This window comes from Rhinolophus sinicus, chromosome 14 (genome assembly GCF_057876585.1).
Source record: "Rhinolophus sinicus isolate RSI-liver-muscle chromosome 14, RSI-T2T, whole genome shotgun sequence".
NCBI lineage: Eukaryota > Metazoa > Chordata > Mammalia > Chiroptera > Rhinolophidae > Rhinolophus > Rhinolophus sinicus.
Window position 1 is genome coordinate 62,800,798 of NC_142514.1, and position 12,790 is coordinate 62,813,587.

Below are 12,790 nucleotides of genomic sequence, written 5' to 3' on the forward strand. Positions count from 1 at the left end.
TCCTCTTGGAGCACAGTCAGAAGGACTGGAATAGACAAAACTCAGTTTGCTCCAGATGAATTTCAATTTAAACGTGGTTCTTTTAGTCCAGAAAAAGAACCAGCAGGGGACAGTGCCAGTAATAATTTGCAAAGCCATACTGTGGTCCCAAAACTGGACAATTTAGGTATTTTTTAGAAGACAGCAATGTCTTCCTTGTTCATTTAATTCCATTAACAAGGCCTCTGTGACTATTTCACCTATACTATGCTGAATAGTTTGTACTTTGAAGATAATCCCTCCAGGTAGCCTATAACCAAACAAAGTATTTCCTATTTTCCTCATTTTAGTCCATTGGGTTTTACATAACATCTATCTCACCTAGCACATACATAACTAAACATCGCAGAGTTAAAATAACAACCCTTCACCTATCACAGAATCTGAGGCAGCTGCTGACGTGGACCATCAGGGAAAATGATGGAGACTCCAGTCAGGAAGGGAGATGGAGTCACAGATGTACCCAGGGGACCCGAGGAACCAGAGAGGCTTTTTTCCCTCATATTCCCAATCCGTTTAGCTGGCAAACAAGTACCCACAACTAGAGGATACAGCCTAACAAAGGGACCCTATACCAGAAGCCTATCCCAAACTCAAATGAAACATAAGTGACAGTCATAGGAAGAAAGACAGAGAGAAAGAAAGGAAGACGACTCAATCACCCTCTAGAATGGCACACCGAAGATTCTACATGTTATGGAGAAAGAAATGCTCTTTGCCAAAAATCAAACACTCGTCTAGTTTTCCTGTGAGAAATTACTAATCTCAACTATGGAAGCAAGACTAATAAATTAGGTGGCAAAAATCTAGTATTTAAAATTTAAATAGCTTCATAACTGATTTTTGTAACTCATTTTATAATTCATTTTTAAAGGATCAGTTTAAGTCAAAATTATACCAGAAGGCGTTCCAATAAAGCAAGAGGTGTTTTGGTATTTGGAGAAGGAGATGTAACTATGAATTATAGTTTACATATTATTATAACACACAATATAATAATGTATATTAATAATTAATAATTAATAATTAAATGATAAAATGTATATATTATAAATAAATGAGCATTCATTTAAACCTGGAAACTCTAATCTGGCAGCGATGAAAATGGAAATTTCTGATACGAAAGGTATTTGGCTATGTTATTATCAAATTAGTTGCATATTATTTCAAGACACTTCTGGGGGCTAGGATATAAATTTGACTCTAATTCATTCATTAGTTTAACACATATTAAAAGCACCTAATTTACTTCAAACCTAAGAGCATGACCTCATTGAATTAGTTTGGATAGGAAACGTCTGGGTTCTTTCTCTTGTGAGCCCTCAACACAGAGATGAAACCATACACTAGCTTCAGTAGCCTGCGATCAGATACCACAGAAAGCCTCAGTTAGTCCTCCATGTATAGCCCCAGAGGCTTTTAATGATGTGAAAAATGTGTGCAGATTGTAGGACGTGCTTAAGGCAAATTCTCAAGGGATTACTAATGAAAGAAAATTCTACTCTAACGAAGACTCAAGAGATTTTTTTAAAACTCAAACACCCCATTTGGAACAACATGGACGGATCTTGAGATTATAATGCTAAGCAAAATAAGTCAGACAGAAAAAGCAGAGAACCATATGATTTCACTGATATGTGGTATATAAACCAAAAACAACAAAAGAACAAGACAAACAGATGAGAAACAAAAACTCATAGACACAGACAATAGTTTAGTGGTTACCAGAGGGTAAGGGGGAAAGGGGGTGGTAGATGAGGGTAAAGGGGATCAAATATGTGGTGATGGAAGGAGAACTGACTCTGGGTGGTGAACACACAATGGGATTTATAGATGATGTAATACAGAATTGTACACCTGAAATCTATGTAACTTTACTAACAATTGTCACCCCAATAAACTTTAATTAAAAAAAATTAACAAAAACAAAAAAAAAATCAAACACCCATTACATGGTTCTGGCAGCTGACTGGAGGAGACTACTAAGGCAGCAAACCTTAGTAGGCTCAGAATGCTCAGAATGACTACAAACTAATTTTACTCTTCTGTTCAAAAACATCCTGGGCCTATTTCAACTTTGACAGTGAGATTTTACCAAACCCCAACATTTTTTTTTTTTTTAAGTTTCCCTTGATAGAGACTTAACAGATAGTTTAAAACACACTCTAGAAAAAATATATTGGTCTGGTAACAGAGGTGGAAGTGGTAGCTCCATCTCTTTTATTTGTACATAATACTGCACTAGCTGAAATGGGCACTTGGAGCTACATTTCATGCCATAAGTTTGAAACTTCCATCACCCACTCTTCTGTGTATTTGAACAAACGCAAAATTGATTTGGGGGAAGATTTAAAGCATGTCTAGGTCATTTCTTCAGCCCACTGTAGTGCAGAGGTGCCCTGGCCCTCTCTTTGATACATATATTTGATAAAGTCCTCCTATCACTCAGCCCAGCAGACTCTCAAATCATAGGATTCTTTACCTAACTGAAAACAAGTAATAGCAGGTAATTTCCAGGAAATAAAATCTTAAACAAATTACCCTTCATAAATCTCAGGTATGAAAAATATGTATGAAAGAATTGCGACATAAAAGATAGCAGAGTGTCATTGAGATACTGTAACATCCCTCCCGGGATCACTCCAGGTCATCAGAGAGCTATACACCTGGGTCACCCCACGATGCTGGTAACAACCACCTGAACAGAACTGCTTTAAGAAGAAGAAGAATCATTTATTGAGCACATACTATAATCTGCTCTCAAGGCAAATATTATTCTGATGCTAGAGAAGAAAATAATCAAAATCTTCAGAGGTTATTTCCCCCAAGGACACAGAGTCACACCATGGGCCGATATTGAAGAACACTATGAAAAACAGCCAAACAAGGTCTGTTGAATTTCACTGTAAGGATGTTGAGGACATTTTACATTACACTATACTGAAGCCACTTTAAATGAAACTATAACAGAAATTTCACTCTGGGTTCTATGTCTATAGACCCATAACTATATTTTAAGTTATAAATTATAATACATAGAATAATATTATTAACTCAGTGATGACTTATCCAAGGATGAAGTAATGCAGAACGATTGGTCAGGATTTGACTCTAAGAGAGTACAGGAAATCTTTTAATTACTGTCCTTTGATTTTGATTATTAACGATGGCTTTTCTTTTGTACTTTTCCCCAGTACTTTATCGAGGTATAATTTACATACATGGTAAAATGTACACCTTGGTGAGTTTTCAGAAGATTTTGTTAAATAGCTAAAATGAGATGAAAAATAATCTGAGAATATCAGTAAGAAAAAAAAAAAGATGATGTGAGCTAGGGGAGACATTAGCTTACAAAACCCATGTTCTGAAATCCTGTATGTCTATTAGGGCTGGTCCCACATTTAATACCGAGTTTTCTATCTTCCAGGCAAAGAGGGAAACACAGAAAGTTTAATGCTTAATGGAAAAGCTCATCCATGAGAAAAACAAACCAGTTGCCTAAGAGGAACAATGTTGTTGCTGTTCAAAAATTAATCAATGCACAACAGGCTAATAAAAAATCATATGTCCAGGGGCCGGCTTCAAAGGCTGCCGGTTCAAAGGCTGCCGGTTCGATTCCCACATGGGCCAGTGGGCTCTCAACCACAAGGTTGCCAGTTCAACTCCTCGAGTCCCCCAAGGGATGGTGGGCTCTGCCCCCTGCAACTAAGGTTGAACACGGCACCTTGAGCTGAGCTGCCTCCCGGATGGCTCAGTTGGTTGGAGCGCGGGCTCTCAACCACAAGGTTGCCAGTTCAATTCCTTGAGTCCCACAAGGGATGGTGGGCAGCGCCCCCTGCAACTAAGATTGAACATGGCACCTTGAGCTGAGCTGCCACTGAGGTCCCAGATGGCTCAGTTGGTTGGAGCGCATCCTCTCAACCACAACGTTGCTGGTTCGACTCCCGCAAGGGATGGTGGGCTGTGCCCCCTGCAACTAGCAACAGCAACTGGACCTGGAGCTAAGCTATGCCCTCCACAACTAAGACTGAAAGAACAACAACTTGAAGCTGAACAGCACCCTCCACAACTGAGACTGAAAGGACAACAACTTGACTTGGAAAAAAAGGCCTGGAAGTACACAGTGTTCCCCAACAAAGTCCTGTTCCCCTTCCCCAATAAAATCTTTAAAAAAAAAAATCATATGTCCATATCAATTGATAGAGAAAAAGCATTTGATGTAATTTGACATCTATTCAGGATAAAAAGTCTCAGTGTGCTAGGAATAGAGAGGGAACCTCCTCAACTTAACAAAGAACATCGACAAAAAACCTACAGCTAGCATCATACTTAATAGTAAAACACCGAGTAATTTTCCTCTACGACTCGGATCAAGGCAAGGCTATCTACTCTCACTGTTCTTATTTGACATAATACTAAAAGTTCTTGCTGTTGCAACAAGGCGAAGAGAATAAATTGAAAGCATATGCATTGAAAACAAAGAAATAAAACTGTCTCAATTTGCAGAAGACATTACTGTTTATGCATAAAACAGAAAAAAATCTCATGACTGTCTATGAAGAAAAAAAAAAAAAAAACACCAAAAACTCCAAGGCGCTGTAATCCTAGATCCAAAATGTGAATTCAGTAAGGTTTCAAGATACAAGATCAACACAGAAACTAATTACATTTCTATATGAAAACAAAGAAATGGAAACAGAAATTTAAAATGCAGTATCATTTACAGTTCGCTCCAAAGAAAATGAAATATTTCAGATTTGCAAAATCTGAATGTTCTATAGGTCTGCTTCACAACAATGTGTATATATTTAACACTACTGAACTGTACCCTTAAAAATGGTTAACATTATAATTTCGTGTTATGTGTCTTTTAACACAATAAAAAATTATACAAAAAAATAACCAGTACTACAAAATATTAACTAGAAGAAAAAGTTGTAATTGTGCATATGTAGCAGCAAACTTTACTTTCTGCCCGAAATGCTCATTTGGCATTGATTTTTGACAAGTGAAAAAGCTTTTCGACAAATATAGCGTCTGTTTGATTTTAAGAAGCCAGGGTTCCTCCCTTTAAACTTTCCTTAATATTTAATATGTCTATTTCGTTTAGTAGCAAGTTCCAGAAATATCCTGTTTCAATTTCTCAAAAATAATGTGTTGAAATATGTGTATGTTGACCAAGGATGAAGCAAATGTGGACTAAAAGTAGATGTCAGAGATTAGGAAAAAGTATTCAGTAAATTTGACAAGTTAGTTTTTTCCTCAAATATCCTAAAATAAGTCAAACCATCAAAACTATCCAATAAGTTAATAAAGATTACCCTCTTGTTTACATAAAACAGTAAATACCAGCTTCTAGTGTCAAAATTAGTTTCTAAGAGGTGTAGTTTCTATAGACCAGTTTCTAATCCTACTACGATCCTTCATGTAAATTTTGCCTGTTTTCTTTTTTCCCCCCTCTCTCTCCGGCTTGATTTTTCAGTATTAAAATGGAGGAAATATCTGCCAATCTTTAGCATTCTAGATTGAGGAGTGCTAAGTAACTAAATATGACCATCTTGGACGTGATCAAACCTAAAGCTAAATGAAAATGCCCCCATCTGGTTTCATGTACATAAAACTGATTATGGCAAGTGTTCAATTACTCTTTCCTCTCCACAGAGCAGCTACCACATATTTGCTGGGTAACTGCAGACTGACTGATTCTAAATATAAACTGAGACGTGTGCTAAAATTATTGTCCTGATTTTTCAGCAATCACTATGAATGTCACACATCGTTACAGATTTTATTTATCAAGTACCTTGAAGAAAAGGATTTTAAATGATAGTGGTGGTAACAAAATTACATTTCCTATCAAATGCAATGATCCAAAGCAAATAGACAGTTGCTAACTCTTCCTACCAATCTCCCTGTGTATGACCATTCATATTACAAAGTCAATCAAACCTAGTATGAGAACATCAATTAAAGCAGATTTTACACAAATAAATTTTAAGTGACACCACTTCTCTTACAAAAAAAAAGAAGAAAGATTTAGTACCTTAAATGAGAGGTATACCTAAGCCGCTCCAAAATTCTAATCAACCAAGAGCTTTGAAATAAGCTTGAAGCTGCTGCCTGGATCACTACTGATCCATCTTCCAAACCTACAAATGCTCAATTTACTTAAGAAAGTCAACTTCACTGCAAATACACTAATAAAGAGAGGAGAATTTTTATAAAAACAAGCTACAAACATCTTATTAAATTAGATGTGGCACCAGTTCAGACTTTGCCAAGTAGTGGGTAAAAGAGAGAAATGTTCAAAATAGTCCTTTGAGAAACATAATGTTCCATTTCACAAGGCAGGGAAACAAAAAGAACACAGAAGTCTGAAAGCTTGGGTGCCATAACCAATTTAGAAAAGTCAAGCAATGCGGATAATTCAGTTCACCCAGTGGCCCAAGGACATCATCAATTTCAAAATGAAAGAGTTCTCAGCCCCAAAGACCCCCAGTGATCACATGACACTTAACTCCAAACCTTCAAAGTAGTCAAAGACACAGAGGCCAAGCACTTGCTTGCAAATAAAAAGTGAAAGAAAAAAGGGAAATATGTATTTATCACATTCCCAAAGCCTAAACAATCCCAACACCTTGGCTTTGTCCACTATGATATGTATCTTGGGCAGGAGTATGTTAGCAGATAAATGTCAAATGGGAACTAAGGGAAATAAGAGATAGCGGAGAATCAATAGGCAAGCCTATACAAAGTTTTCAATTTTAACTTAACCCTAGAGAAACCACTGGTTAAGCCCAGTTCAATTTTGACATATAATGCCTAAGAGGAATAGAAATAGATTGACCACCTTCTAAAAGCTGAATTAAGCAAACTGCTTTAACTAATAGGCCCAACTAAGCACAGGACAAATTCTGTCCAAAATACTCTGCCTACCTCAGTGTCCAGCTTCCACCAGAAATTATCTGTCAGGTCCTGAAAAGGGGGGAGGGGGGGGCCTCTTATCTGTTTGTCATGCGATGCTTCAGTTTCTATTGTTTCCTTTCAGTTTTCCCAGGACTACATCATATAAGAGCCTGTCTCTCTACTCCCTACTCATGACCTCAAGACATGTTCATATCCCGACTCCCCTTCCAGCAGTCCTCAGAGAGTGAATGGCCTCTCTGCCTCAATGGCTTTCCAAGGAGGGTGGGGGCTGGACCAGGAGGAAGCTCAGGTGAGATGCTGGGGAAGCCTGTCAGGGACCTGGCCAATGTGCTTGTCTGAGGAGATAGAACTATGTGTCCCTACAACTGGTGGGGGAAACTGAGGCACAGTCTCTCTCCTCCATGAGAGGAATTTCCTCGGATGGAGGATATTGTGAATAAGGAGAGGGGAGTATCTAAATGCCTGGAGGGGACATTGGGAATGTTACGTGTCTCCAGAGACTGCTGTTCTCAAAGGACCTCTCCAGTCACACGCATGGGGTGTGGGAGGGGAGTCTTCACCATCCGTCACACATTCTTGTACCTTGTAACCAGGACCTCTGTTGAGAACTGGGAGGTCTGGAATGCCTGTCCTCACCTATGTGGATTCTCCAAATTAGCGGGCAAGACTGAGTTCATATGCGTTGCACTGACAGGATACTGACGCTGGAGACCTGGGAATCTGATGCAGGAGGACGGAAGAAGCTGAAGTTTGCAAGAGACAGATATTGAAAGAAGGAAGGGTCCAAATACAAGATTAGGACCAGAAAGTAGTCTAGCACGCATGTCCCTTCTCTGACTGTAAACTCTTGCTCACTCACCAAACCTGTTCTCCAACTTTATTTACATCTTCTCTCCTCAGTGGCCCCAATTGCCTGCCTTTCTCCCAGTCTTTTTCTCAGTCTTAGGGAGTCTTTTTCCTCAACAGAAGAGGGGGCCTGAAAGAGTAAACTAGATTGAGTATTATTAGTATGCAACCATCCTATGCTTAATATGTAAATGTTCCAAAGAGAACATACAGAATCGAGCAGAGTGTCAAAACTGGCATAAAATAGTCAAACTAAGCATCACAAGAAAAATCTATTTTACAACTACCGTGTTTCCTCGAAAATAAGACCTAGCCAGACAATCAGCTCTAATGCGTCTTTTGGAGCAAAAATTAATATAAGACCCGGTCTTATTTTACTATAACATAAGACCAGGTCTTATATAATACAATGTAAGGTAATATAATGTAATGTAATATAATATAATACTGGGTCTTATATTAATTTTTGCTCCAAAAGACGCATTAAAGCTGATTGTCCGGCTAGGTTTTATTTTCAGGGAAACAGAGCATGTGTGGTGACGAATGTTAACTAGACTTATTGTGGTGATCATTTTGCAATATATACAAGTATAGAATAATTATGTTGTATACCTGAAACCAACAGCAAATCATAACAGACCAGGTATATTAGAATTTAGCTTTTATTAATAGTTAACTTCATTAAATTAGCCCTTAAGAATCACAGCTTCACTGGAATGTAGTCATGTCCTAGGGCCTGTAGGCCTGCCTCTAAAGCAAGCTTAGAAAGTGTACTCTGCTTAAGATAACAGAAGAATGTAACCTGTTAAGCGTTAAACATATAGCGCTGTTCTTTTCTTTCTGCCCTTAAGATAAGGTCACTGACTCACAATCCCAAGATGTCTTACAGACCTCTCTCTCCACCTGGCCATAGTCACGTAGGACCAGGACAGGCTGCCGCCAGGAGCTGAATAAATCATATTGCTGAAGCTTGTATAAGAAGTGACCAATCAGTACAGCCCAGGACACTGAGCCCCTTATTTATGATTAGTCATGATTTTTGTTCTATAAAATCTTTTGTCTGTAAATCATCCAGGAGTTTGGGCTTGTAAGCATTAGCTTCCCGGTCTCCTGGATGGCTCCATTCATAATAAAATAGCCAATCTTTCTCCACTGCAAAGCCCCGGTGTCAGTAGTTCTCAGAGACTCACGGCACACATGGGTGGGTACATAGTCTCTTTTGACTCGCTCGATTTCACACCTCAAACTAATATGTTATTTGTCAATTATGTCCCAAGAAAAAAAAAGTCAAACTAAGAACTCATACCTGTTAACCCAGAAATTTTATTTCTGAGACTCTATTCTAAGGAACTCATTTTAAGATACAGAAAAGAGCTTGTGAGTAAACATGTTTTTCACAGTTTCATTTACTACTATCAATAATAATAGAATGAGAATGAGCAATGATTGGGAAATTATGGTAGATCAAACCATTGTAAAAATTATGTAGGCATTTTAAATGTTCACTGTCCAAGTGTAAGTGAAAATTAATTTTATAAAATTTAAAGTAAAAATATGTAAAAGGTAATATACAGAACATTATTAAAATTATGCATGAAAAACAGTGTAAGAAAACACATCAAAATATTAATCATGGCTGACTTTAGTAAGGATTTTTTTCCTTTTTATAGTTTTATAATTTCCAAATTGTTCATAATTCTATAATGGAGAGGGAAAGCTTTTAAAAAGGCAAACTTCTTGGAAAAAGTTTTACTTGCATAAAAACTTTTTCTCGGTTTAGTTGAAAACTAGTCCTTTTAATATCAGTATTCAGGATATATTCCATTTTCTGGAAGAGCACTTCGAGCAAGTAATATGGAGAATATGAGCAAAAGGAGCCAAAGAGAAACTTGGCCTACTTAGAAACCTACACTAGTTCCCTATGATTACCAGATAAGGAACAGATTTCACTGCCTGATATTCAAGGTTCTTTGTAATTTGCCACCATGTATCCAAACAGTGTATGTGTACTTCTCAGCTGAACCTCTTTGTCAGGCTTTCTTTTTGCCTACCGAAATCCTTCCCATCTCTGTTATTTAATTCACTTCCATCCATGACTACTTTCCTGAACCTCTGATGACCCCAGCCTCCACAATTTTTCCTTCTTCTTAAGGCATTGAGATAGCACTTAAGTTTGCACCACCTTTTTCTGGTATTAGGCCAATTCTAATTATTTTGTTAATTATTCATGTGTAAGTAAGTATCTCCCCAGCTAGACTTAAGTTCCTTGAAGTCGAGAATTTAGATGGTCCATAGACAGTACTCACTGAACAAATACAGTGAGAGAGAGAGAGAGAGAGAGAGAGAGAGAGAAAGAGAGAGAGAGAGAGAGAGAGATCTAAAGCCAACTTGGTATTAAATACACACTCTCAGTGATGTTATCTAAATAAAATGTGTTGCCTGTTTTAAAATGTTCCTACTAACCTTCCATCCCTAGGACATGCACTTTCTTTTAAAAAGAGAAAAATAGCAATGGTGTTGTCTTTTTGCCTACTCGTTCATACCAGTTCTGCCGTCCCCCTTGAGATTAAACAGATTGGACTGCAAGATGCCCCACCAAGATTCAGTCATGTGAAAAACAAAAAGAAATGACTTCCTCAGAATCAAACTTAAGACTCATCACAAGACCCTACTTCTCTCACGGTATTGTCTGAACAACAAACATAAATGTGTGCCTACATTTTACGGCTTGATTTAGGCAGTGGGCTTTAGTCTGTCAATATCTCCATTAACTTACAGAAGAAGAATTCTCCACTGCAAATGGTTCAGTAACTTAGAAACCATGAGCTAAGATGACTATATCCCTGTCTGCCATCAAATACTATTCCAGTACTTAGAGACAATGTGCAATTTGTACTATAGCAACCTGCCTCCTGAGACATTAACAAGAGTTCGCTTCCATTATTTTCGCAAAAGGAGCACACAAGGTCCATATAATTGTTGACTCTGAAGGGCAGGGCAAAAACAAATCAATTCAGTTTCCCACTCTACAGAACTACATTTTGCTACAACACACATACTTTTTTTAAGCGTCAATGCTTATCCAGATTCTACCACTTACAAGTATGTGATCTTAAACCTTTTCTGTATTTCAGTTCCTTAGTCTGTAAAATTGAATTAATCATCTGCTATGCCAAATCACAGAACTGTAATGAATCAAACAATTATCAGTCTCGGTTTATCTGTCACCTTATAATGGAGTGACAACCCCATAAAAACAGTTCAGTCACACACCCCATGAACTAGATAACTGTTTTTACTGCAATTGTTTTCCTAAAGTTTAAAAAAGAAAAAGATATCCAGATTTTTTTTTAACTTTCCTGATTTGTCCAACACTTGAGCATCCACCATGTATCACTGCCAAAAATGTGTTGGACATCTCCTGTTATGACCTGGCTCTCCTATGCAGTGTTGTCTAGATAGTATTATCTTTTGGCGTATGCTTTCTTGGAAAATATGTTGCTGTTGTTGTTTTCACATAATTCAAAGCATGCTCTTACTTTAATACTAAAAGAACAATAATTCCACATACAGGAAGTTTATAGGTTGTTGCTGTTGTTTGAGATTCTCCTATGAAAATCAATTCTATGTTTAATAGACTATATATATGTACACTTAGATTAAAAAAAAACTTCTTAATACAGTGAAATGTCCATGGGCTTTAGGGTCAGGGAGACTTGTATTCAGATTCCTGTTCTGTGACCTTGAGCACATTATTTAACTTCCCTGCTCCTCACCTTCCACATATATGCCTAGGCTCTGAAAGTGTTATTTCCCTACCTTAAATCTTTTCCTCCTATGTCAGGACCAATCAAAACCCACATGTTCTGAATACACAACAACTTTGATACAGCATCTTTCTCATACATGGGGGAATGCTATGCAATGTAAAATTAAGTGGATGATGGCATGAATTAGACAGCCAATAGGGCAAAACGTAGAGAAACACAGGTATGGACAACGGCCCTAGACTTCACTCACATGTGTGAAAAAGACACTAATCTGACACACTTTGTGAAGACTGCACTGCACACTCACGGAGGTTTGTACCAGGCTGTGGGAAAAGGACGGAATTTCAGAACAAGCCAGTAGGGAGCCTCCCTGTTCACGCCACCAGATCCCACCCGCAGGGGGGTTCACCTGGAGCCTAGAAACTGAGGTGAGAGCGCAGTAATTGACCTCGTCCCCTTCCCTCCCCCACTCTGCCCAAACCTCTGGGGCACGAATGATGCTGAATCATTAGCACTAACAGCAGCAGCTCCCCGTACTGATGCTCCCGCGGGGCACAGAGTCCGCAGAGCAGTGACCGTCCCGGGTGGGGGCCGAGACCTCGAGGACGTGGGGACGTGAGAGGGACTCGGGGAGGATCAGGGCAGCAGGTACTCACCCGAGTGAGACAAGCCCAGCCGGGTCCTCGCCTCCCCGCTGAAAGCGGTGTCTCCGCGGCTCCCGCGCGTCCCGGTTTCCCGCGGGAGGCCGCCCCCGGTCGCAGCCTGAGCCGGTGGTCCGGTGCTCCCCTCCGCCCACCCACCGCCCGCAGCAGCCAACGCTTAGGCTCTGGCGCTCGACCCCCAGCAGCTGGAGCAGCTGTCGCTGCCTAAGGGGGTGGCGGCTACCGACGGGCTAGACCATTCGCGGGCTGCGACCGGGGGTGCGCGACGTGCGGAGCGGAGCTGGGGCAGAGCCCGCGTCGGGGCGACGACAGTTGGGAGGAACCAAGGACCAGGGGAATCCTGAGCACCCTCTGCTCTGGCAGCGCTTGGGGACAGCGGGTACCAGTTGAGGAGCAACTGCTTTTTCTGGCTGTTGACTGAAGACAGTCCTTTGGCTTCTCCAGGCACCCCCCCTCCCGGTTTGCCATGGTCCGGCTCGAAGCTCCTTTAGAACGCGGCAAACAGAAGACTTAGCAACTGGAGCGCCTGGGCGGTGTCGCCTGGGC

The 12,790-nt window shown here is 39.6% G+C and overlaps 1 protein-coding gene across 1 annotated transcript in view; it reads right to left on the reverse strand.

Annotated features, from left to right (window-relative positions):
• The window catches only part of TTLL7 (tubulin tyrosine ligase like 7), a 120,444-nt gene extending 107,946 nt beyond the window's left edge, over positions 1 to 12,498 (reverse strand). Inside the window, exon 1 of the mRNA XM_074335041.2 lies at positions 12,239 to 12,498. The gene's annotated coding sequence lies outside the window, so the exon portion shown is untranslated. The remainder of the gene's footprint in view (positions 1 to 12,238) is intronic.
• Positions 12,499 to 12,790: the final 292 nt, after the last annotated feature.